Source organism: Danio rerio, chromosome 20, assembly GCF_052040795.2.
Source record: "Danio rerio strain M-AB ecotype USA chromosome 20, GRCz13ab, whole genome shotgun sequence".
Taxonomy (NCBI): Eukaryota; Metazoa; Chordata; class Actinopteri; order Cypriniformes; family Danionidae; genus Danio; species Danio rerio.
In genome coordinates, this window is record NC_141040.1 from 26,858,360 (window position 1) to 26,884,570 (window position 26,211).

Genomic DNA, 26,211 nt, shown 5'->3' on the forward strand with positions numbered 1-26,211 from the left:
GACTGATCTAAGTAAGAAAAGCATTTTTGCAGTCTAATTCAGCCCATTCATCAAGAATGCTGGCTTCTGTGACCAAATTTTCTCTCATTTTCTTTAAGAAGCAGCGTTGGAGAAGCTACACTGATCCTGAATCTTGATAATCTACAGGCTACTCAGCTATTGTCAAATTACACTTCTCAAAAAGCAACTAGCTACATTCAGGGTTCATACAGTCATGAAAAACCTGGAAAAGTCATGGGATTTTGACATGGCATTTTCCAAGCCTGGAAAAGTTTTGGAAAAACTCACAAAGTTTTGAAAAAGTCATGGAAAACAGATATCTGTATTCTTGAATAGCTTAGTTGTCTTGACTTTTATTCTGCCCTTGGCCAATCACATACACTCACATTATTAGTGCGGTGTAAGCATTATCTAAATCAATTTTACATAAAAAAATTTAACCTAAATAGATTGCTGCATGTTTTACAATATGCTATAATAAATTTGAACAAGCATTGTTTTTCTTTTACCACGTATATGTAGACATTGCATGAAACATTGGGTCTTGAAAATTTACTTGAAAGTCTTGGAAAAATCATGGAAAATTCATGCAAAATTAGTAGTAAAAATATGCATGAACCTTGTATATTATGTTACTTCATAAAGGTTGACGTGAATACTTATTAATTTTAAGCAAAATATTTGGTAAATAAAGTGCAATACAATTATGATGTCGAAGCTTAATGTTTCATTACCTATAATGACTGTCAAGAGTTGAAATTTTTGTATATTGTTATTTATTGTAGTCTTTTTGATTTTGCATAATAAAGGTGCAAAACTGCAACAAATGCAGCATTGTAATAACAAAATAGCATATTTTGACATATGACATGTTGACATATGGCTCCATTTTGGTAAGAATTTTTATTGAACACCTCACACAATGTTCTTACTTTAGGTTAATTGTCTAAAGGTTAAAAAAATAGGTTAAAACTATTACAATAATTTATAGATTGAATTTCAACAGTTTTTACTTGAAAAATATTATTTACAAAATAACAGTAATGGAGGTTCACTAAATGTTAAACAGCTGTTGTAAAGTTGCTACTTGCTGGAAAAAGTAGCTAACTATAGCCTACTGAGAAAAGCTACATTGCATTATAACCCTTTAGTTTTTTCTTGCATTTCTTAACTCCTAATTTCACTAGTTAACACTCAATGCATTTCTTTTCAACACATGCCATAATTTCGAAAATATCAATCTCTAGCAAATGGTTGATATGTCGGTTTATAGTAAAAGTACCAGAATTAATACATTTGAAAAATCAGAAAATATGAAGTGCCGTAAAATATTTCAGATACTCATTTAACATGTTTTCTTGATTTTGGTTTTATTGTAAAAAAAAATATAAAATCAAGTGTAGTAGTGCAACAGGATTATGTTTGTTAGCTTTTTTTTTTGGTAAAAACCAACAACGCTGTGTAGTGTAAACTATTTAAAACCATCATTCTTTAAATGACTTTAACACTCATTATTTAAAACAGTCAAAACATGGTCAACCATTTGGTAGAGCGGCAGTGAAAAGGATAAGTAGCTGCAAGCTACTGTCAAGCTGCTGAAAATTGTAGCTAGTAAACTTGTTACCTGTGGCTACTCCCCAACACTGTCAATAAGGATAAAAATATATATATACAAGAATCATCAATTCTAACAAGCTTCCTTTGCTCCTTATTATGTGACATTAGAGCAAAACATCTGCTATCTTTATCAGGAAGCGTAAATGACAGAAAAGTGAATAGGAAATTCTCAGATGAGTTCATTCATTTCATCCTAAATGACTTAAAAGCCCATGATAATGATGATTTACTGTAAGCAGGGCCTTTAGATGAGGATGTGAAGACAGCACTTTCTTTCTGTGTCGGAGTTTGCTCTCCAGCAGAGGCCTGTCAATAGCAGATGCTCACAGGAGCTCGGAGCTTTTCATTGTGATCCACAGTTAAGGCTCCTCTCCGTCTGACAGACTCCACTCGTCAGGGGGTCCAATCTGTTCACAAAAGATACAATCAAGTTTTGGGTAATAGACTATAAGTACATTAGTGACGTTGGTTAATTTTAACTTGCTTGTTTAAAGCATCCTGCAGCACTTTGAAATGTAAACAAAGTGAACTTAAAGGGATAGTTCACCAAAATAAATACTCACCCTCAGGCCATGCAAAATGCTTGTGACTTTTTAGATTTTTAGCTGAATCTGTGGTCATTTGTGATTCATAAAATGCAATTCAATAGATACGGACTATTGTGGATGTAAGCCATGTATGCACTCAGAACTGGTTGTGGATCAGTGGTGAATTAAGTACACAAATCAATAATTCAATTTAACTAAATTCATCTTTATTTCCATAGCACTTTTTACAATGTAGATTGTGTCAAAGCAGCTTATAGTTCTAGTAAACTAAAAAATGTGTCAGTCCAGTTTTTAGAGTTGATTTTCAGTTTAGTTTAGTTCAGTTTCGTTTTCACTGCTGAAAGGCCAAACACTGAAGAGCAAATCCAACGATGCGCAGCTCAACAAGTCCCAAACAACCAAGTCAGTGGTGACAGTGGCGAGGAACAAACTTCACCAATTAACGAAAGTGAAGGAAAAAAACCTTGAGAGAAACCTGGCTCTGTTGTGCAAAACCATTTCTCCTCTGGCCAAACTTCTTGTGCATTTACTTGCAATAATAGCAACACTTTTATAGTGTTGGCAAATTATAGATGCCATAATGAATATTACTTAAGTAAATAGTATGAAGTGTTCCTTTTTAGTTTTTAGAGTTAACATACTGTAGTGGTTAATTTTTAAATGTACTTTTTTATTAAGTAAAAATAATTTTGATAAATATTTATATATTTTATTTTATTTTATTTTTTGTGTTTGTTAAACAATAATTATACATAATCTTCATTCAAATATCCAGACAACTAAACACAAAATCAGTCATTACCAATTATAACACAACAGCATTTGTAAACAATTAAAGCATACTAATTTTATATTTATTATGTGCTACAGCAGTGGGAAAATGCATGAGCAATGGTTTGTGTTTAATTATTTTATTTAAAATATAAACAATAAATACACTAATAATAAAATAAATGAATACATTTTATTAAATAAAAAAAAACATTTAACATGCATCTATGTAATGCAGCTAGTAATGCAAAAGTTGCTATCTAGCCTACTGAAAAAGCAATACTGTATCATAAGTAGCTGGGAAAATGAAATCTATACATAAAATAAAATAAATAAATAAAAACATTGCTTTTTTTCAATCTATTCTGTCCAATTCAAGAATTCCATTTCAGCAGGTTAACTGACAAGATTCAGCTCGTTTAAGAATCAAACACCGCTGTCATGTCAGCAGATCAGATCAATGAGAATATATAAGTCAAGTAAACAGTATCCCAATATCTTAATAATAGGATGGTAATATGCTATGTTAAAAGTGATATTTGGTACTTAAACTCATAAGTTACCATTACAAAATAATGTTTGATGCTGCTACATTTATAAAATAGGGCAACACGGTTGCTCAGTGGTTAGCACTGTCGGCTCACAGCAAGAAGGTTGCTGGTTCGAGTCCCGACTGGGTCAGTTGTCAGTCTGTGTGGAGTTTGCATATTCTCCTCCTGTTCGAATGGGGTTCCTTCGGGTGTCCCCCAAAGACATGTGGTATAGGGGAATTGAATAAACTAAATTGACTGTAGTGTATGTGTGTGAATGAGTGTGTATGGATGTTTCCCAGTACTGGGTTGCAGCTGGAAGGGCATCCGCTGTGTAAAACATATGCTCGATTAGTTGGCGGTTCATTCCGCTGTAGCGACCTCTAATGAATAAAGAGAATAAACTGAATGAATTTATGAAATGGAGTAAAAAGTACAGTACTTTGTTTTGGAATGTTGTGAAGTATAAGTTAAAAAATAAATATATAATAATAATTAAGAAAATATACTAGCTAATATATAATACTATAAATAATAAAGCAATTTATTTGGATTAAAATGTTGTAATAGCTACAGTATTACTATTGTTTTGCCTGTATATGTTTTTCACTCTCAAAGTGCCGGTAAAGGTTGATTTGCATTTTATAAATGACAAGTTTCAGAATATTTTTGCTTTCTATTGAAAAAAACTGAAAAATCTCCTTCATCTTGGATGGCCTGAAGGTAGATAAATTAACAGGAAAAAAAAAAAAAATTCAAGTAAACTGTCTCTTTAAACAGTGTTGCAGAGCTTACTCAAACTGAGTTGTTATTTTTTCTGTTTTTTCCTTTTATCTTTAATTTCCATGAAAATCCCATGAAAAGACTATCTGCTATTGACTATTGCTTTTCACATGTTGTAGCCTGCTTTAGCATAGCACAATTAGCATGAAGCTAATCAGAGCTACAGTGTGTTTAGAGCTGCAAATGCTGTTGTTTATGTTGTTGATAAGGGATCACTGTCAGAACAAACATCTTGTCGTGCTACTGAACCGCTTTTCCCACTAAACTTCCTATGTGAATGCTAAGATCCACTGATAACTCTATTCTTCCACACCGTTTATCTCACTCACAGGACCGTTAGCATCTCAACAGCTATTGGAAATTCTTTCGCCTGCTTCTTTCCCCCCTCTGTTCTGACAAAGGATGAGAGATTGTTTTTTCTCATTGAGATGTAAACACTCAAACATGTTTACTCTATTTGCATTTGTCTGCATGTCAACATGGCCGAGGATTTGAGGAGAGAAGAGCAGGCCGGGTGGGGGAGCTCATGTTGGTGGCTGAATCACAATGGGCCACAAAACACACACACAGGGATGAGGAATTCACCTCAGGCTTGTACAGTATAGTGTCCTGATCTCAGCAGGGCAGTACTGCACTCACATACCTGAACATAGCTGAAGCGGAAGACAGATTGGGATAATAGCGCTAGCCATCTTATAGCATTCACTGCACCATAGCAGAAAGTGTGGCATGCTTTGAGAGATAATGTGTGAGCAGTGGTTTGGTGTACTTTTTACTTTGGTACAAATGCCTGTGTATTTGTGAAAGAGGATTTAAAGAGATAGTACACTCAAATATTAACAATTCTTCAATTTGTTCTTTGTCTTTTGTTTTTACAAACCTTTATGATGTTTTAAAATGCGAAGTGCAAAGAAAATGGTGGTCTGTCTTTTTTCATGCAGTTTCAATGAATGGTGATTGGAGCGCTTAAGCTGAGTACCTAAAACTGATCATAAACTGTTTGGGCTCTATTTTATCTAGGTGCAAAGTAAGGCATGTCCGGATCACCTTTTGCTATTTTAAATACAGAAAAATACACTCTGCGCCCCGGTGCATGGTCTAATGCCCTATTCACACGTGGCTTCAGCGTCAACGCTTGACTGAAGGCGTGTCTGAAGTTGGGGCTGAAGCAATCGTCATAGCTGCGTCAGCCAATGAAATTCAGTCAGCAATAGGCCACTGTCTAGCTGGTGTATTTGCATACAGCAATCTGATTGGCTGACGATTCCGTCGGCCCTTGAAAAGTTGAGCTAGTCCCAACTTCTGCAGCGAGCAATGCCTCTGAAGTGGGTGTGAAGTGAAGTGTGTGTTTTGAGCATAACATGCTCTGAAATCTGATTCGGCAACCAATTTTACCGATCACCCACCTCAACCGCCCTCATCCTCTGTCCGCTGTTAACTTTCACTTTCTTCTGCGACTACCCAACCCTCTTCACTTTCATCCACGACCCCCCCCCCCCCCCCCCCCAATTTCATGGTGACTTTGTAAGTAGAAAAACAGTTAGAATAAAGAATGAGCCTCCTCCATTCGGCCTCTCTCTCCTCTCTTTAGTTTACTCTTACGCTTTACTCCTTTACTTTTGTGGAAAATGAAACTGAAGACATCCATTAGCCTACATATTTAATTTTGTTGTTTAACGCAAAGATTTGTTTCAAAACTATTTCCAAATTTAGTTGCTAATTTTCAGCAAATGTATAAATGAACAATAATAACAAAGAATGGTCAAAAAACTGAGCTATATCCAAACACATCCTGTTCTTATGCCCATATGTAGATACATACGTCTCCAAAACCCAACAGGTGGACAAATCTCAACTTTTTTTTTATATTCAAACAAATCTAAATATTTATATAATAAATAATACTGCTAATAGCAATAACATTAATAACAATACTGCTAATAACAATTCTGTGTGGAGTTTGTATGTTCTCCCTGCGTTTGCGTGGGTTTCCTCCGGGTGCTCCGGTTTCCCCCACAGTCCAAAGACATGCGGTACAGGTGAATTGGGTAGGCTAAATTGTCTGTAGTGGATGAGTGTGTGTGTGAATGAGTGTGTCTGGATGTTTCCCAGAGATGGGTTGAGGCTGGAAGGGCATCCGCTGCATAAAAACGTGCTGGATAAGTTAGCAGTTAATTCCGCTGTGGTGACCCCAGATTAATAAAGGGACTAATTCGAAAAGAAAATGAATGAATAATAATAATATTATAATGAAAATGCTAATTCAATGAATAATCATGTATAAACTAAATAAATGCCCCCCGAGATGAAGAAGGCATGGAAGCAGTGGTTTTTATATCTAGTAAATAATAATTTTTGTAAAACTTTAATCCTTTATATTTTTTCATATGTAAAGATATTTGTGTATTGCTGTATATCCTGTATGTATTAAGCAATGTGCATATGGGCATAACTCGCACTGCGCTGGACTTTAAACCTGCTTATAGGTGGTCAGTGGTGTGGTCTATTTCTAATATAGCAACGCTCCAACAATGTGCCTTAGCTCAACTCTATTTTAGACCAGCACACCGGTGAATTCACAAAGTGGCTCAAATGAATTAGCTTTTTTTTTTTTTTTTAATTAGGGTTGCACTACCCACTGTCACCACGTCGCAAGTTCTTCCAACTTACTAAAGACTTATATATATAGATATGTTGCTCAGTTAATTAGTTTAGTTAATTACTTTAATCTGCAATTTTTTATGAAAATTTAATGTCAGTTTATTGGTGAAATATATAAAAAATGTATTAGTCATTATTCAGCATAACAGATATAGATATAGATTACTTCTTCCGATACTTACTTTACGACCTGTATTTTAAAAGGATAGTTGACCAAAATAATTCACTTGCCATAAAGTTGTTCCATATTCTTATAAAATATTTTTCTATCTATTTTTTTTTCTGTTGAACACAAAAGAATATATTTTAAACAATGTTGAAACCTTAAATTTTTCACTATGAGCTTTTACTCCGACTAAAGAGATTGGCATATGACTTAGATTCCCTAAATGAAAAAAATACTTCTACATGGGAATTACACACTTAAAAGACTCATTGGAGAATTTCTGAAAGATTTTCTGTGGAACTGTTCACAGGAAATTATGCGTTAGTTTTAATTCTAACTAAACAAGCAATTCATCTGCCAGTGATTCTCAAACTTGTCTAATTCCCTCTTGAGCAGTATATTTAGCTATTTATAGCTGCACAGCCCTTCAAAATGAGCTTGCTTAACCATGGAGATCAAGAGATGAGTTGTCTTGAATTTTTTCACAAGCCTGTTTGATTTCCTTTCTTCTGTTAAACAAATGTTGTAAACCGGTAGCCATTGACTTCTATAGTATTTAATTTTTCCTATAGATGTCAATGGCTACCGGTTTACAACATTAAAGATATATATTTGTGCTCAACAGAAGAAAGAAACTCCAACAGGCCTTGTGACAAGTCAAGGGTGAGTAAATCATAATGGTTAACTCTTTTCTTTAAGAAGTTCTTTCCAAAAGGATCATCACATCCAGGGGTCTGTTCCATAAAAATATCTAAAAACCCCTTGTTGGCTATTTTTATCCCTTCGTATAGTGATTTTTGTCCTCCATGGGGCTTGAATGTTCCAGTCACTGTAATTGCATGGAGCAACCAGCACAGTCTTAAAAATATCTTTTGTGGACCACAGAGGAGAGAAGGTCTTACAGGTTTGGAACAACATGAGCAAGAATAAATACATTTTCAGGGTTGGGTATTTTTAATCCTTTAAATGTGTGCCTGTTTGTTATATACATATTAAATGGAACAACACGTATTGACCTTATTTTTTCACATATGAGCAGGCACAGCCATTGGAAACTTATTGGCACAAGACTTTCGGTCTCATTCACTTCCATTGATTTTTAGCCGTAAAAAACACTCATTATGCTGCTTGATGTTGTAAACTTATTTCATTTTTTATGCATCGCCATGAACACAACTGTTTGTTGAGCAAGTAGTTTTGCCATTAGATCCCATTTATTATTAATTTCCCCATAAATGAATTGGAGGTTAGACAAAAGTGTATTTCTACATTGCAGAATAAGGTCAATAATCTATAATGTGTTGCCTAATAGCATGAGTTGTAGCAAGGAGAGACTAACATCCTGTTTGCTTTCATTAAGAGTGTTTACTCCGACGTAGATTCCTTGAATGGAAAAAAAAAAAAAAAAACTTCTACTTGGCAATTAGACAGAATTTCTGAAAGATTTTCTGTGGAACAATTCACTGGAAATTATGCGTTAGTTTTAATTCTGAATAAGCAAGCAGTAAACTAATGCATCTGCCTGTGATCACCAGAGTTTTTGTTTACAAACTTGTCTAATTCCCTTTTGAGCAATATATTTTTGCTATTTATGGCTGCAAAACCCTTCAAAATGAGCTCACTTAACCATGGAGATCAAGAGATGAGCCGTTTGTAATGATTAGTTTCTCAATCAGACACATTCACAAAGACAAAAGAGCAGATGCTGCAAGCCTTTCACAGTTGCTTGACCGAGATGCCTGAAAATAGTATATGGGTAATTAACGATTAAATGGTTTGGTTTTGGTTTATTTATTTTATCATGGTTTTTAAAGTTTTTAGTAAAATTTATTTGACTAAAAAAGCAGCAAAAACATTTCAGATTTCAGAAAATTTCAGATTTTAAATATATATATAGATTTCAGCTGTAGTGGGTTAGACAGACCCACCCACTAGCCACTTAGGCTGGTTGAATTACCTTTAAAATTGCTAGTGTTGCCTCATTCCTAAAGATTGGAATTTTAGTTTAAGACTGTTTGTCAATATGCATCCAAATGTGCTCTTAGAATAGAAAAGCAGCACGATTGATAAATGTTTGTATGAGCAAAAGAAAGCAGGTGAATACTGATTAAGAGGATAATCAGGCGCAGGATGAGACACAGGCAATCATTGCTCATTGATGTTGTGAGCGAAGCACTGCTGATGTAAAGCGTGTGAGTGCTCAAAAGATCCGGGTTTCTTGCACAAAAAAACATGCCTGGAAACTGGTGCAATTGTTTTTCTTTCAAATAGATTGGGAAAAAAAGTGGCGCTCATACAGGCACCATCCTGCTGCTTTCAAGAAATCTCCAAATTATTTGTTAGCAGCAGCGGTTGGCGCATTCACTTTTACCATTCTTTGAACAGATAATTACTGTATCCTATAGTAACTGTGTGCACATGATCATCCTTTCATTATCGCACACAGAATGTTTTTCACCTGCTTTCTTTAGCTTGCAGTTATTTTTGTTAGTAAGGTTTTGTTATCATCCTTTACAATAACATTGTTTTAATGATAAGAAGAATAATTTAAGAATAGTTGTTTTAAATGTCAATTGTTTTAACAACATTTTTGTTGAATAAAAAGTCTATGTATACGGCTATATTTAGCATGTTTTCAGATAGTATTTAAAATTTGTGGCAAGGAAATTATTTGGTGTGGTCAGAGAAAAATTGTAAATTCTTGGTGTTGAGGTTAAAATTAAAAGTTAAATTAATGAGGGGGCATGTGGACATAACACAAAATAAAAAAAGAAATGTATTTTTGCAAAATGTATTTGTTTTATAAAATACATTTTCCCAACAACACAATTGTGCTGTAAAAATGGCGAGTGGCTAGTAACATTGGAAAACAACTAGTCACAGTGACTGCAGTCAAAAAAGTTTATATATATATAGCAGCTCTGTTAGTGAAAATGTGTCATTGTTTTTTAAAAAGCCTCAATCTTCACAGTCCACACTGTGGCTCGAAAATTGCATTTTCAGATGTATCATTTTAAATTTATACACATTTTCAAATAAAAGATACATTTTTATTGTCTAAAACGTTGTCTCAGTGTGGACGGAAAGCCAGAATGGAGAGAAAAATATGCGTTTTTAAACAAAGTGAATGCTTTATTACACTTGTCACACAGAACATAGAGTACCATAATTTTCCTGTTTTGTTTTTAACCACGTTTATACACATTCACCTAAAATGGTAATACTGTCATCATTTATTTACCATCATGTTACATCTGAACACAATGAACAAGTATTGATGCTTTCAAGATCTAAAAAAAAGAATTAATGTAGAGTTCAGTAGAATTAACACAATATACAGTTGAAGTCAGAATTATTAGCCCCCCTGAATTATTAGCCCCCTGTTTATTTTTTCCCCAGTTTTGTTTAACAGAGAGAAGTTTTTTTTCAGCACATTTCTAAACATAATAGTTTTAATAACTCATTTCTAATAACTGATTTATTTTATCTTTGCCATGATGACAGTAAAAAATATTTTATTAGGTATTTTTCAAGACACTTGTATACAGCTTAAAGTGACATTTACATGCTTGGTTAATTAGGCTAACTAGGCAAGTTAGGGTAATTAGGCAAGTTATTGTATAATAATGGTTTGTTCTGTAGACTATCAAAATAAAAAATAGCCTACAGGGGCTAATAATATTGTCCTTAAAATGGTGTTTAAAAATATAAAAACTGCTTTTATTCTAGCAGAAATAAAACAAATTAGACTTTCTCCACAAGAAAAAATATTATCAGAGATACTGTGAATATTGCCTTGCTCTGTTAAACATCATTTGGGAAATATTTAAATAATAAAAAAAGTTAAAAAGGGGGGCTAATAATTCTGACTTTAACTGTATGTATGTCTTCTGAGCTAGAAACTGAATGAAGCGCAAGATATTTCAGCGATCATTTTCCTATGTGAGTTTGATAACTGATACATTGAAAATACAAAGGTTAAAATGTCTGTTTTTCACAACTAGCAATACTCTGGAATGACAAGAATGGGTAAATATGATAATTTATGTTTCCCTTTAAAGCATTCTGTGCTTAAAATGATGATACACATCAAGCAGTTTCAGTAAGAGAGCTGTATTTTGATGATTCATGTTAGTGTTTAGAGTATCAGTCAAAGGTTATCAGTATTACAGACACACATTAAGATATGATCAGAGACAGCAGCTTGCGCCAATGGGCTTAACATTCACACATGATCTTATGCACACTGCGCACACTTTATGCTTTCATATTTCTTCATTTTCCATCTGCTTCTCTTTGTAATTTGGGCAAGTGGATAAAATGCTGCACGTGTTGATTCACCTAAAACTGGCCTTCTGAGGCTGATATTTGAGCGAACGAGTGTCAGATGTTTTCTTCAGCCCTCAGGAGCTGATCGTCTAGCCAGCTTTTACTGCTCCGGCTGCAGAGAGATAGATGAAGCTGTAATTTTGGAGATTTGTGGGCTACAGATGAGATAGAGGGAGACCAGCATTAGGGAAGTCATAAACTAGAGCGACAGGAGGGACAGAGCTTTGAAGGATGCATTGATTTTAGAGGAGGAGGAAGAAAAGTGAATGCTGTTAATAAACACTATAACTTGTGATGCACAGGGGTTTATATATGCTGTTTAATTGCATTACAAGTACTTAAACTGCACTATCAACGTTTGATGTGGAAAATGTAACATACTGAGTTTTATTGGGATTGTTAGTAGTTTGAAACAATACATTGGAAAAAAATACACACGCATATATATATAGAGAGAGGGTCAGAAATATGTCCATGAATGAAAAAATTACAGCTCAATACCAGGTTTCTGTGCCATAATTTACCTGACCAAACCAGACAGTATATCATTTCCAGCTACTAAGACTGCCAATAAAAAATCACTTTGTTAAACTGTTCAGTCCCAATTCATATTAAATGTCTTTAACTAATATACTTACACTGAAATTAATCATTTCTTACAATGTATTTATAGCATAAATACAGGTTTTACATTGTACTTATGATTGATTACATACGTGCATGTAATTAATTTCTGTAATTACTTCAGTAACTACACTTTTGACCATCCCTTACACCTTAACCCACCCTTAAACCTACCCATAGCATCAAAATGTCCCTATCCCTACAGATATACCAATTCAAGAGCACTAGAAGTGTTCTGCAATACATTATGAACACAGTAAGTACATCGTATTTACATTTTGATTTAAGTACATAGTAGTTAAGGCCACTTAATATTAAAGTGGGACCAACTATTCAGACTAGGACAGACTCAGATTTATTATCCTGTTTAGGTTCCATGTACACATTACCAAAATATTACCACATAACATACAATACATATTTTTTTATGCATATGCCTCCCAGCTGGATTCATTTAATGACCTAATGGCCACCATTATAAAAGAGTTTCTAATTCCGTTTGATACCGTGCATACGATACCCTGAGCTCACTTTAAAACATAATTATGTTAAATTAAACATTGGACGATGACAATGATTTTGCCTGCCGCCTTCACAAGGCTACTCTTGTTCTTTTTTGACAGACTTTCACTATTAAGTGTTGCCACTGCAGAGATCAAGATTTAGTAATGTCATTTGAAAATGCTAAATAAATAATAGAAAAATCTAAATCTATCCATGAGAAAAATAATAATAATAGTAATAAATGATCATTTGTGTTTTAGACAAGCAATCAGTTTCATATTATTATGAGTATTGGTTATCATCATAAATTATATACTGATGTATACGAAATGATGTAATATAATATTTAAAGTGATTTTGAATGATTTTTTGCAACTTAAAGTGCCTTTGAGATGGATTTTTGTTGTTTTTGTCAGAAAAATCAGAAGAATGTGACATTTACACAGGCTCCAGTAAGCCTGCCTCTTTCTGTGACACAAAGTGAATGCACATTATATTGAAGATTATTTCAAAAGAGGAAGATTGAACTCCAATATGTGCGTATACATGGGTTTAAAAGACATCTAATTAACATCAAAACATAGATATCTTGGATAAATTAAGGCTAAATTTGGGCTGTGAGTTAAAATCTTATAAACTTGTACACACATTTAAAAATAAAAGTACATAATCTGTCACTGGGGTGGTACCAAAAGTACACTTTTGTACTGTACAGGTGTACACGAGTACTTTTAAGGGTCACTTTGTACCTTTTAGGGTTCTATTGTGTACCCTTAATGTACTATGAGGTACACATTTGTTCATTTTAGGTATTAATATGTACTTTTAAGGACCTGTTATGAGCAAAAACGTACCTTTTGAAAAGGTACGGCCCCAGTGACAGATTTTGTACCTTTATTTCTGATTTCACACACAATGCCGTGACAAAGTAAGAGAGTGTAACAATAGCTTAAAAATTGACTATAATAATCAAGTAGACAGATTAGACAGGTGGCTCAGTGGTTAGCACTGTTACCTCACAGCAAGTAGGTCGCTGGTTCGAGTCCTGGCTGAGCCAATTGGAATTTTTGTGTGGACTTTGCATGTTCTCCCCGTATTCATGTGGGTTTCGAGTGTGCTCCACTTTCCCCCACAGGCCAAAGACATGCGCTATAGCTGAACTGAATGAACTAAATTGGCTGTAGTAAATTAATGTGTATGGATGTTTCCCAGTACTGGGTTGCAGTTGGAAGAGCATCCGGTGTGTAAAACATATGCTGGATAAGTTGGCAGTTCATTTCACTGTGGGGAGACCTGATGAATAAAGGGACTAAGACGAAGGAAAATGAATGAATAAACAGATTAGACAAACTTCACATGTGTAGTCATTCATTCCTGTCTATTTTATTACTAAGGTTAGCCCTGTTTTAGCCAAGGCGTCTATATTTGGATGTCTATTAGATGTCTTTTAACAGTAAAACAAATTATTGGTTTCACATCTGCATAATTAGTCAGCTATATGCACTATATAAATACACATTACATTACAAAAGTCAGTATATAGACATCAAACCAACCTTTTTTTGTTTTTAGGATAAAGGGTGTTAATAGTTAGGTGTACAGTTAAAGTCAGAATTATAAGCCCACCTGTTTATTTTTTCCCTCAATTTTTGTTTAATGGAGAGGTTTTTTTCAGCACATTTCTAAACATAATAGTTTTAGTAACTCATTTCTAATAACTGATTTATTTTATCTTTGCCATGATGACAGTAAATAATATTTGACTAGATACTTTTCAAGACACTTCTATTCAGCTTAAAGTGACATTTAAAGGCTTAACTAGGGTAATTATGTTAATAGGCAGGTTATGGCAATTAGGCAAGTTATTGTATAACAGTGGTTGTATTGTATAACTATTGAAAAAATTATAGCTTAAAGGGGCTGATAATTTTGACCTTAAAATGGTGTTTAAAAAATTAAAAACTGCTTTTATTCTAGTCGAAATAAAACAAATAAGACTTTCTCCAGAAGAAAAAATATTATCAGACATACTGTGAAAATTTCTTTGCTCTGTTCAACATAATTTGGGAAATAATTAAAAAAGAAAACAAAATTCAAAGGGGGGCGAATAATTCTGACTTAACATGTACATATAACCCTAATAAAACCACTTTGAATGTCTCCATTCATACACTAAGTAGCTCTGATAAATGAAACACTCGGCATATGAACTGGTGGCCCAGACTAGGTGTAACTAATCACATGTTATTCTTGTGTGTTATGTCTGTGCATAAAGTGCTTTTCCAGGCTTCCTCATGACTGCCTTTGACTCAGGTCCGTGAGTTTTGTGTGGCTGTGTGTTGGAGTCCATGATCATAATACTCATTACCGTCTGCAGTCTGCATGAGCGAGTGTCTAGATGAAGCCCGTTTGTCAGACACATGAAAGCCGAAGACGCTGGAGTCCTCTTCTCACCGCCAGACACAAATCAGCCACAGCACAGTATGTTGAAACCACACACAAAAAGAAATGCTTGCTAAAATGTCTGCCGTGATCATGCATTTGTATGATTCATTGATCACAAATGGACTTCCAGAGGCTTTCCGGGGATTGACATCTTTCGGTGTGTCCTTTTAGTTAAGCAGATGTGAACTTTAAAAGAGTGCATTGAAATGAGTCGCCTCTGGAACATTGCCTGTTCTCTTGAGGTGTGCGTTTCTTCTTGTTGGGGACAAAATGAACTTTTACAGATGAAAAAAAATACAAATTAGATTTGTGTGTCGTCATTGCGAAAGAATAGTGATTCAAGATCCTCAGACTAAAATCAAAGAATAAAACATAAAACATTTGTCATGTAAATTTTTATTTATGTATATTTGTTAATTAAGTAGTAGTTATGTTTTTTGTGTAAAATACTGTTTGTTTTGTACAGTCTGCTGATTGTACAGTCACACGTAAGACTTTACTTCAAGGGCTCATTCTGATAAGATTGTCTTGACACATTCATAATCCTGACATGACACACGTCATGAATATGAAGGAGATTCATTCATTCATTCATTCATTCATTCATTCGTTCGTTCGTTTTCTTTTCAGCTTAGTCCCTTTATTAATCAGGGGTCACCACAGTGGAATGAACTGCCAACTTATCCAGCATATGTTTTTTTACGCAACAGATGCCTTTCCAGCCGCAACCCAACACTGGGAAACACCATACACTCTTGCATTCACACACATGCACTATGGCTGATTTTGTTTATTCAATTCTCCTATATCACATGTCATGTGGAGCACCTGGAGGAAATCCAAACACGGGGAGAACATGCAAACTTCACACAGAAATGCCAACTGGCTCAGCCGGGACTCAAACCAGTGACCTTCTTGCTGTGAGGTGATCATGCTACCCACTGTGCCACCTTGATGCCCTAACTCTCATTCAGTTACGTAAATTTTAATCAAAACAACATAATTTGTCATTGTAAACATATGTCATGCGGCCATTATAAATCTGTGTCATGAATAATTTTCTCATCACTTTTTTCAGTAAAACAGTATGAAATTGTTATCAAGTGTGTTGTTTAAAGTGTCAGTACTCTGTACAATCATTTATAGCAGCGTCATTAATATTTAAAAACATTTTAATTACAATTTCAATTTGTACCATTACAGCTGAGATCAAGAAAAATAATAATTATTCATTTTCTTATTATTTAATATTAATGACACTGTTATACAATTCATGACACAATTACAATAGCCCCGTGACAATCATGTTTATGACAGATTTATGACAAGTTATGTTGTCTTAATGTCCAGTTGTCATAACAAAGACAGGTTATGATTTTTTTATGCCAAGTTATCATAACAAAGACATATCAAACAATCACCTTTGCATTTAAAATAACATAACTGAGCTAATGTCACTTATTGACAGATGTCGCAAGCATGCATAAAATCTTATTCATTTTCATGACGTCATGCCATGATTATAAAGGCTTCATCACAGTCTTATAAACACTCCCTTCCAGTAAACTATTTCCAAATAAAAATAAAACAAATTTCATTGTTCATGTTTGAACTAGAGCTGCACAGTATTGGAAATATCTAACATTGCGATATTTTTTATTCTTTGGTTATATGTTGCGATTATTAATACAATTTCATTAGATGACTTTAAAAACTATTTGGAAAAAAAAAAAAATTTAAGATTGGTCGGGATGATTCTGTAGGGAAGTGCATTTGTAGAAAATATCATAAACAATCTACAAGTGTAGATAAACTCATTAAAGGAAAAGATACAAAATGAAATAAACATTGTTTTATTGTTTTCAGATGAGTCTAACTGTATTCAGCATTGAATAATTAAATGCAAAATAAAAATGCATAGTCTTTATTGTGTAAACAATTCAATAAAACAAATCGTTATTAATTTTTTAAAGTTACAAATAGTACAATTTCTTATGTCTTTATGCTTTTAAAATCCTCATACAGTCACAGGCCTCAAAAAGACACTTGGGAAGTGATCAATTATAATTCAGACTCAACATTACATATACTGGCGATGTGATTATTGTGAATGACTACATTGGGATGTCGATACGGAAACAATATGTTGTGCAGCCCTAATTTGAACCAGCGTTGAGTTAATACAACCAAACATTTTTCAGTGTAGTACTACCTAAATTTTAAAATGTAAACCAATCCTTAAAAGATATTCTTATTTTAATATTTTATTTTAGAATTTAATGAGCTATTTACAAAAAATTTATTATTATTTTAATTCTTTCTTCATTTTGTCTGATTTGAGTGCACATGCCAGCTGTTTTGTGTTTATCTTCAACTTCTGAGGAAAATGAAATGCTCAGTGAATGTGTTTCTCTCTGTTGCTCAGCTCATTTGCACTTGTCAAGCCTCTGGAATGAATTGTGCATAATTCTTTCTCTTCAACAGTGCAGTTTCGATGTGGGTGGCGGTGAGGATGTGGATTGTACCTTAAATACAGAAACATAAGGTAAGAAAAGTGCCACTGGGGTGAATGTGAAGCTAAAAGGTTTACCTTGTAATGCCAGGGAGAGTACAGGAGGGACTGTGCAGTGGGTGGTTGGCCCACAAATGTTGGTGGTCTGACCAGATAAGTCATGCAGTGAAACGACAGTGTCTGCAAAGTTATGAATGCAGAGGTGAAATTTAAATAATAACTGACAAAGAGAAAATGACAGCCACATGTGGAGACTCAATTTATAACCATACAAAGAGTGGTGTTTCTTTGCATGACTTAATTCAGATTTTAAACAAAATACATAACGTAGAAAGTATTTAACACCATTTATTCAAAGGGGAATTTATTCAAAAGGACCATTACACTAAGCAAAAGTGAATTTATACATGAAGAAGGGTGAGCTTTTCATTATTCTACGAAAACTAAAGTAGAAAATCATTGAGAATTTTTTTAGAATTATTTTTAGAATTGAACAAATGTCTCTTATTTAAAATAAAAAAAATTATTTGTAGTATGTTTTTATTGTTTTGATGCTTTGAAAAGCCTGTATAAACAATATTGCTCTAAAAGATTTTAGTGCAAAATAGAATTTCTAGAATCCAATCTCATGCATCAGGTTATTTTTGTGCATGTTTTCAATAAACATTTTACACTGTAATAGGCAATTACTTAACTTTACTGAGTAAACTCATTGTTTTTAAAGCAATTATAGCTGACTTACAAAACTGAGTAAACACACTGCCTTAAAAATAACATGAATGAAATGTTAATTTAAAAAATGTATGTAAAAGTTATGTACACTTTTTAAAGTTATATTGCAATAGGTTTACTTGCTTTTTTAAGTAAAGTCAGCTTGTTGCTTCTATTCACTTTGTACAGTGTGTTATGAAATTGCTGTTAGACTCTTCCACCAAGTGCATTGTTCACTAGATTGTACTAGACTGAAAGGATCTATCGATCTTCTCAGAATCTGCAAAAACAACACTAGTCCCGACAACAGCTCAGCATGAACGAAACTGTCCACCACCACACTCACCCCTTTCAGGTTTAATAGATTTTTACACAATACTGATAAAGTGATTTTTCTGAATGGGCGAAATCCATTATTTGAACTCTCTGTGTCCTTCAGGAGAAATAGGTTATGACTCAAGGTTTAGTTTATGTAAGCGTTCAGACCAGACAATATCATTTACTGTACGTCTGAGACTGTGGACTCACACATGGGGACTAGACAGACAAAAATGCTGAAATGTAAACTCTCCTTTTGCACACCGTGATCATACAGAGATGGCTGCAGACAGACATGCCAAAGTAATAAAAACACTCAGAACACAAGCTGACTATCAGTGCTGCGTTATTCACCGCAAATATATTAATTAAGTGCTGATTATTAATTACATCATTAATGTTGTTTGTATTTAAATTTAAATTTGTTAATTGAATTACTTAAGGAATTGGATGGAGTCATGGATGGATGGATGGATGGATGGATGGAAAGATGGATACATAGATAAATGGATTTACAGTATTTAAAGTGAGTATGTTTTGTGTAAGAGAATTACTTAAAAATAAAAAGTTATCCATTACAATTACTTTTTTTCCAATGGTGTAAAGTAACTACAAAGTAAAAAGTAATTACAAATAGTTAAATTACTGTAATTGAGTAGTTCTTTTTTTCCAGAAATTGTAATTTATTAAGTAGTTTTAAAAATGTGTATTTTTACTTTCTCTTGAGTACATTTTTAGTGCAGTATTGTTACTTTTACTCCACTAATTTCCTTTAACCTGCGGTCATTACTTTATTATTTCCTGTCCATGGGGTTTAGAAAAATCAGTCCTGTGATTCCTGTCCAATCAAATCACACACAGAAGGTAAATCGCCTCATAATGAAGTACCTCAGGACATAGCAATTTATAATTGAAGCAAACTGTTTGGAAGCATTAAAAGTGTCCAAAAAGATGTCTAAAATCTTTACACACATTGACCCATAGACTGTTTAGATGCATGTCACAGATGAGAAGATGACGGATGTTTACTGTATGATGACTGAAATAGCCTTAAGCACCCAGCGGACACAAGACGTCAACATGACATCAGATTAACATTGTATTTTGTTTGGAAATGAAAATCAGGTTAATGTCAGAACTAACTTCCTGACCAACGTCAATGTCCAACCCTATCTAATGACATTATGTGGACCCCTGTGGTGTCTATCAGTAGTTGGATTTTGGTTGCCATATCTGATAAATAAATGTCAGTATTTGACGCCAATATGATGTTGGTTTAAGAAGTTGGCTCAAGGTTGGATTTTGGTTCCTTTCTAACACAACCTAAAATCAACCAAATATCAGCGTCATTTCATGTCATCATTTAGACATCAAAATAATCTTGTCCTTGCTAGCTAGTCATTGAATTTTGGTCACCTGACATCACAACTTAAATCTAACGTAATATTAACGTCTTATGACGTTATGTGCCTCCTGGGTAATAACTAAATGCACTACAGAATGTTAGGTTTACACAAATCCACGATTTACATGTAAATGCATCAGCTTTTAACAATATAATACTCACCAATCACTACTCTTGAGTACTTTTGAAAGGTCTATTTTTTACTCATACTTTGAGTAATACATACTACAGACACTTTTACTCTACTTGCACTGTATTTTAGGCAAGTAATAGTACTTTTACTTTAGTATGATTTTGTGAATGCCTTACTAGCTGGTGTTTCCAAAGATAACATTAATAAACTACAATATGTTCAAAACTCAGCAGCCAGAATTCTGAGAGGGACTAAAATCAGGGAACACGTTACTACGGTTTGAAATCTCTCCATTGGCTACCAGTCAGATTCCATATTGATTTTAAAATCCTCATGCTTACATATAAGGCCCTGCTTGGTTTGCCTCCCCATTATCTATCTGCACTTTTAACATGTAAAAGTCACGTAACATCCGTTCTTCTGACTCTTTTAACAGTCCCCTCCACTCATCTGCGCTCTATAGGTGACTGGGCTTTCGCATACCTGGCTCCGAGGCTCTGGAACTCTCTCCCCTTTGATATTAGACTTGCTGAACCTTTTAAATAGTTTAAATCATCCTTGAAGACTCACTACTTTACACTCACCTATTCATGAGGTGTGCATTCTTGGTTTGTTTTATGTTTCTTGATATTTGAATGTTTTATCTTTAATATGTTTTACGAATGATTCAAAGTTTTATATCTGTATCTTTTATGAGTAAAGCGCTTCAAGAATTAAGTTCTAAAGGCATTATTTAATAATGAATTATTGTTATTATTATTTTATTTTATATTTTTTCAGTACTTTTTCCACCACTGCTTGTTTCTTTGCAACAACACAACACTGCTGCATATATTGATTCATTTCACTTATGGTAAAATACACATTTTTTGGGTTACAATTAGATGTCAAAACCGAGCACAGAGAAACATATTTTCATCTGCAGCACTTTCTGCATCATTCAGTCGAATGTAACTGTCTCGCATTCTCAAACGCTTTTCTTCTTTTCAGCAAGAGGGTGGCAATGACGTTGATGGGATATCTGCTGTGTGTGTGAGTTTGTGTCTGTCTGGATGGCCAAGGTCAGTAGCTGAATGAGTGTTTGCACGTGTGTGTCAGCGGAAGAGAGCTGTGCGTAGGTGAACAGAAGAGCCGTGTCTGCCTGAGAAGCGTGTGAATCTCTAACAAACACAGGGCCTCAGCAGTAACGTCATTTGACTTAATCTGACGGCCAAAGCATCATCTTTATCATCATATCCACTTCCGACAAGGGAGTCATTCCAGAGGGAAGCCTTCAATTCAAAATGTAATTATGTGTGGTTACGTATTAATTTCCTCTTTCATGACCTTGTAGGCAATCAGGATTCTGTTTTGCCAATTTACATTTAAATGTAAGTCATCAGACCAACACTGGTTTTCTCTAGTTGGTAAAGACTGAGTGGTTTATTGGCATGTGATGATTATTTTTGAGCTCCTCTGACTCTTCCTCATGTATTGCAAAGTCCTTTTTTTAAACTCACCCTACAATGATATTTGGAATTATCTTATACAGTAAAGCCGTTCATATTTAATACTGTTTTGGGGTGGCGCAGGGGTAGCGTTGCCACCTCACAGCAAGAAGTTCGCTGGTTCGCACCTCGGCTGGGTCATTTGGCATTTCTCTGTGGAGTTTGCATGTTCTCCCTGTGTTTGCTTGCTTGGGTTTCCTCCGGGTGCTCCGGTTTCCCCCACAAGTCCAAAGACATGCACTAGGTGAATTTGCTGTGTAAAACATATGTTGGATAAGTTGGTGGTTTATTCCGTTGTGGTGTCCCCTGATTAATGAAGGGACTATGCTGAAAAGAAAATGAAAGAACGAATACTCTTTCACAGTGATTTTTTTCTGATGAATCTGTTCATATCAAACAGTCTGATAATGCAGGAACTGTTTTATTCCCACTAGTGACTCAGTTCACATTAAAGGGAATTCTCATTTGACAATTCATTCAAGTGAGTCAACTCGTTATAAACTCTACCATTTGCAGAATAGGAACATTTGTGACAGTAGAACAAAACCAGTAAAATGTTGCAGAGGTATGTTGTTTTGTAAATACATTATTGATTTTACTTTTATGTCCAAAATCATTAGAATTTTAAGTAAGGATAAATTTCAATTAAATATTTATACATTTTCTGTATGAATTTTATGCTTTGATTATTGTGCATTGCTTTATCATTTTTAAGAAGATTTTCTCATTATTTTAGATTTGTTTTTCTCAGATTTCAGATTTTCAAATAGTTGAATCTCAACCAAATATCATATCCTAACAAAACCACAGATCAATGGAAAGCTTTTTTTTCTTTTTAATTGACACTTATGATTGGTTTTGTGGTTCAGTGTCACAATTTGCTTTCTAGAGACTCATTTCACATTAAACATTCAAATATGTAGCATAAGAATATTTTTGGCGCATCCTATTAAACTCTCTAATTTTTACCACAGAATCATTCTGATTCATTGGAGTAAATCAGTTTTTATTACAGTTTGTAATTTTTAGCATAAAAAATTTGATTATTGCTAGTGAATGTTAATTTTAAACTCTTTTATAGAACAAAGATATTTAAAGTAGAAATATTCTGATTTACTCTACTTAATTAGTTTGAATTAAATGCTTCCATTTTTAGCACAGGTACGTTCTGTTTTATTTTTATACCAATAAATCTTTAAACTTATATTTGTGCATACAGTTGAAGTCAAAATTATTAGCCCCCCTGAAATATTAGCCCCCTGTTTTTGTTTAACGGAACAAAGATTTTTTTTTTCAACCCATTTCTAATAACTGATTTATTTTATCTTTGCCATGATGACAGTAAATAATATTTGACTAGATATTTTTCAAAACACTTACAGCTTAAAGTGACATTTAAAGACTTAACTAGGTTAATTAGTTAGGCAAGTTAGGGTATTTAGGCAACTTATTGTATAACGATGGTTTGTTCTGTAAAGTATCGAAGAAAAATATAGCTTAAAGGGGCTAATAATTTTGACCTCAAAACTTTTTTTAATAAATTTAAAACTGCTTTTATTCTAGCCAAAATAAAACAAATAAGACTTTCTCCTGTAGAAAAAAAAATTAATCAGACATACTGTAAAAATGTCCTTGCTCTGTTAAAAATCATTTGGGCAATATTTAAAAATGAAAAACAAATTCAAAAGGGGGCTATAATTTTGACTTCAACTGTATACAAACATTCAGATTCTTTCCAGTAAAATAACTTCATATTACAACTGGTAGTGTGGGAATATTGTGATTTAATCTAGATCATTTTTAACTCAGTCAAACTCTATTGATCACTATCATTTGTAATATTGCAAATACTGAATCAGTTCAATTGAAAACCTTTCATGTCAGAGCAATGTTTTGGTTCATTCTAGTAATCAGGTTTGCAATAAATTTTCTTTCACATTGATTCTTTCTGAGGAATCTGTTCATTTACATTGTCTGATCACGTAGAAACATTCTAATTCATTTTAGTGATGCAGTTTCAATAAAAAAATCTAATTTTTCATGTAAGAATCTTCATTCTGAAATACTTATAGTGAGTCAACTCATATTAAACTCTCCCATTTGCAAAATATAAACGTTTTGCTTTCTAGAAAATCAGTTCACATTAAAGTTTCAGATTTGTAACATAAGAACATTGTGGTTCATTCAAGTGAATCAATTCCTAATAAACTCTCAAAAGTATTTTGATTTACTCATTATAATTAATCAATTCGCTTTAAACCCATAACATCCTGCAGTAATAGTAGTAAATCTTTATTGTCCTTGACAGGAAATTTGTAATGGGCATCACCATATTGCTGTAGATATATATAAAAACAAACTATAAATACAATACAAAATAAAGTAGTCACACCAATTATAATGCTAATTAAGAGTTTAAAGATAAACTCTTGTTAAATAAACCCACTCAAACTGGTACAAAGTTTTTTTTTATTTTTTTTTTTTTATATCTGTTAAACCTACACTTGGGGATTCTATATCTCCTACCAAAGGGAAGCAGTTCATAATGTGGAAACAAAAAATGAGTTTGAGATTGACGGATTCAATCTCATGAATCAAATCAAATTAAACTCATATTTATAGGCAGCATAGAAACATTGTGATTATTTCTAGTAAAAAAATTCATATTACACTTAATCGGTACAGTAAGAACATTGAGATTCATTCTAGAGAATCATTTTATTTAATTTTTTTGCTGAATTTAAATTAAACTCTTTATTAAAGCAATGTTCTGGTTCTCTCTCATAAGTAACATGTTGGATCAATTTTAGTGAAAATTTTAAATTGTATTTAAAGTAATAAACGAACATGTAATTGTATTTAAGCAGATATTTTCAAGCATAGAAAAGTAGTTAAAAATAAACTGAAGTTTCAGAATTTCTTTTTCGTTGCAGAGTCAAATAATGACTCAGTGAAAGGAAAGAAGCAAACAGCAAAGGAAGGCAATGAAATAAAACATGAGACGAAGGCTGAACAGCGCCTTGGCAACAGTGTTGTGTAACTAACGAAATCAGATGTCTCTGGTAAAACATGGTGTACCCCTTAAACCACATCAGTGCAGTGAGAGGACAGGAAACGAACATGACAGAGATGCTCATCACACTTCTGCATCACACTCGGAGCCGCTGCACGTGATTCTCAAAGTCTGCTGAATTACTCTCCATTGTCATTTCAGCTAAATAAACTAAAGATGTTTTGTATCCTCCTGCCACTCATAAACTTCTGAGGAGAACACAAAATAGCAGACTGTTCTGCTTGCTATTCACACATTGCTAAGGTTTGTATCTAAAAGCTTGAATTCACAGCTTTAATTCCATCAGCATATTGCAGCAAACACTTAGGTGAATGAGAAACCTGTAGAAAGTGGGACAGACTGAGAGACCTCTTGACACTGTAGCTGTCCATTCAATTAAGTTTGAGTGAATCAAATGTCATAAATGATAGTGGAATTGGCTTGTGTGCTTGCAGAAAGTGGGCTGGACAGAGACGAGGAGAGTGACAGAACAAGAGCAGACGATTTGGAGAGAATCGAGGTCAAAGTCATTGCTAGTAAGTGGGTTATAAATGGTGCATGTATGAGGTGATAATCTACACTGTGAAGTACTGACTAAAAGAGAAAGAGAGAGAGAGAGAGAGAAAGAGAGAGAAGCACGGGACCAGCTCGCGCAGCTTAAGCTTTTATGACCAGCTATCAACATGTGATTTTTAAACAAAAAAGAAATGAAACATTACTATATTTCTGTGGAAACACTGAACTGAAGATGAAGTGGTTTTATTGTTCATGTGTTTTTTTTTTAGATTCAAAAACCTGTATACAGCACCTACTAGTCGATTTGTCATCTGAAACGTACAGTGAAATGTATTCTGAGCAAATTATTTTAACAATATAGGCTGATATGACAATAACAATGAGCCTGGCCTCAATTGTACACACTGTATGACTGAAGTGATGGTGTCATATATACATTAATTTTCCATCGGCTTAGTTCCATTTTTCATCAGGGATCGCCACAGCTAAATGAGTCATCTACTTATCCAGCATCAGTATACATTTTTTGAAGGGGGTGGGGTTTTTGTTGTTGTCGTCGTCACGCGTGTACTGAAGAGCGGTGTTGTCGCGCGCGTACTCAAGAGCGGTGTTGTCGCGCGCCTACTGAAGGGCAGTAGGGGGGAGAGGGGGATGTCGTGGAGGCACTTTTGATCATTTTGGAAGGGCACTTTCTATCCAATACTAAAAAAGGCATCTGCACTGCACAGGTTGAGCCCTATGTGTGCACGTGCCTGTCCAGCATGTTTTACACAGCGGATGCCCTTTCAGCTGCAACCCAAACACCCATTCACATTCAGATACACTCTGTGCCGCATGTCTTTGGACTGTGGGGGAAACAGGAGCACCCGGAGAACACTCACACGAACATGGGGAGAACATGCAAACTCCACACAGAAGTGTTAATTGACCCAGCCGGGACTCCAACCAGCAACCTTTTTGCTGTGAGGTGACTGTGCTACCCACTGCGCTACTGTCAAGCCAGTGATGGTGTCAGTTTCGCCATATCATTTTTGATTAACTCAAACCACCGCAGACACAACTTCAGTTCCAAATTCAGTTAAAGTAAATGTTGTCATAT

General features: G+C 34.2%; 1 long non-coding RNA gene across 1 annotated transcript; it reads left to right on the forward strand.

The window, feature by feature from the left end:
* The first annotated feature begins 12,821 nt into the window (after positions 1-12,821).
* LOC147839160 (uncharacterized) lies at positions 12,822-25,290 on the forward strand. The gene is made up of 6 exons (XR_015518397.1): positions 12,822-15,014; positions 17,463-17,523; positions 21,048-21,342; positions 21,658-21,788; positions 24,478-24,860; positions 25,052-25,290. It is a non-coding gene; the product is annotated as an uncharacterized LOC147839160 (long non-coding RNA).
* The last annotated feature ends 921 nt before the right edge of the window (positions 25,291-26,211 follow it).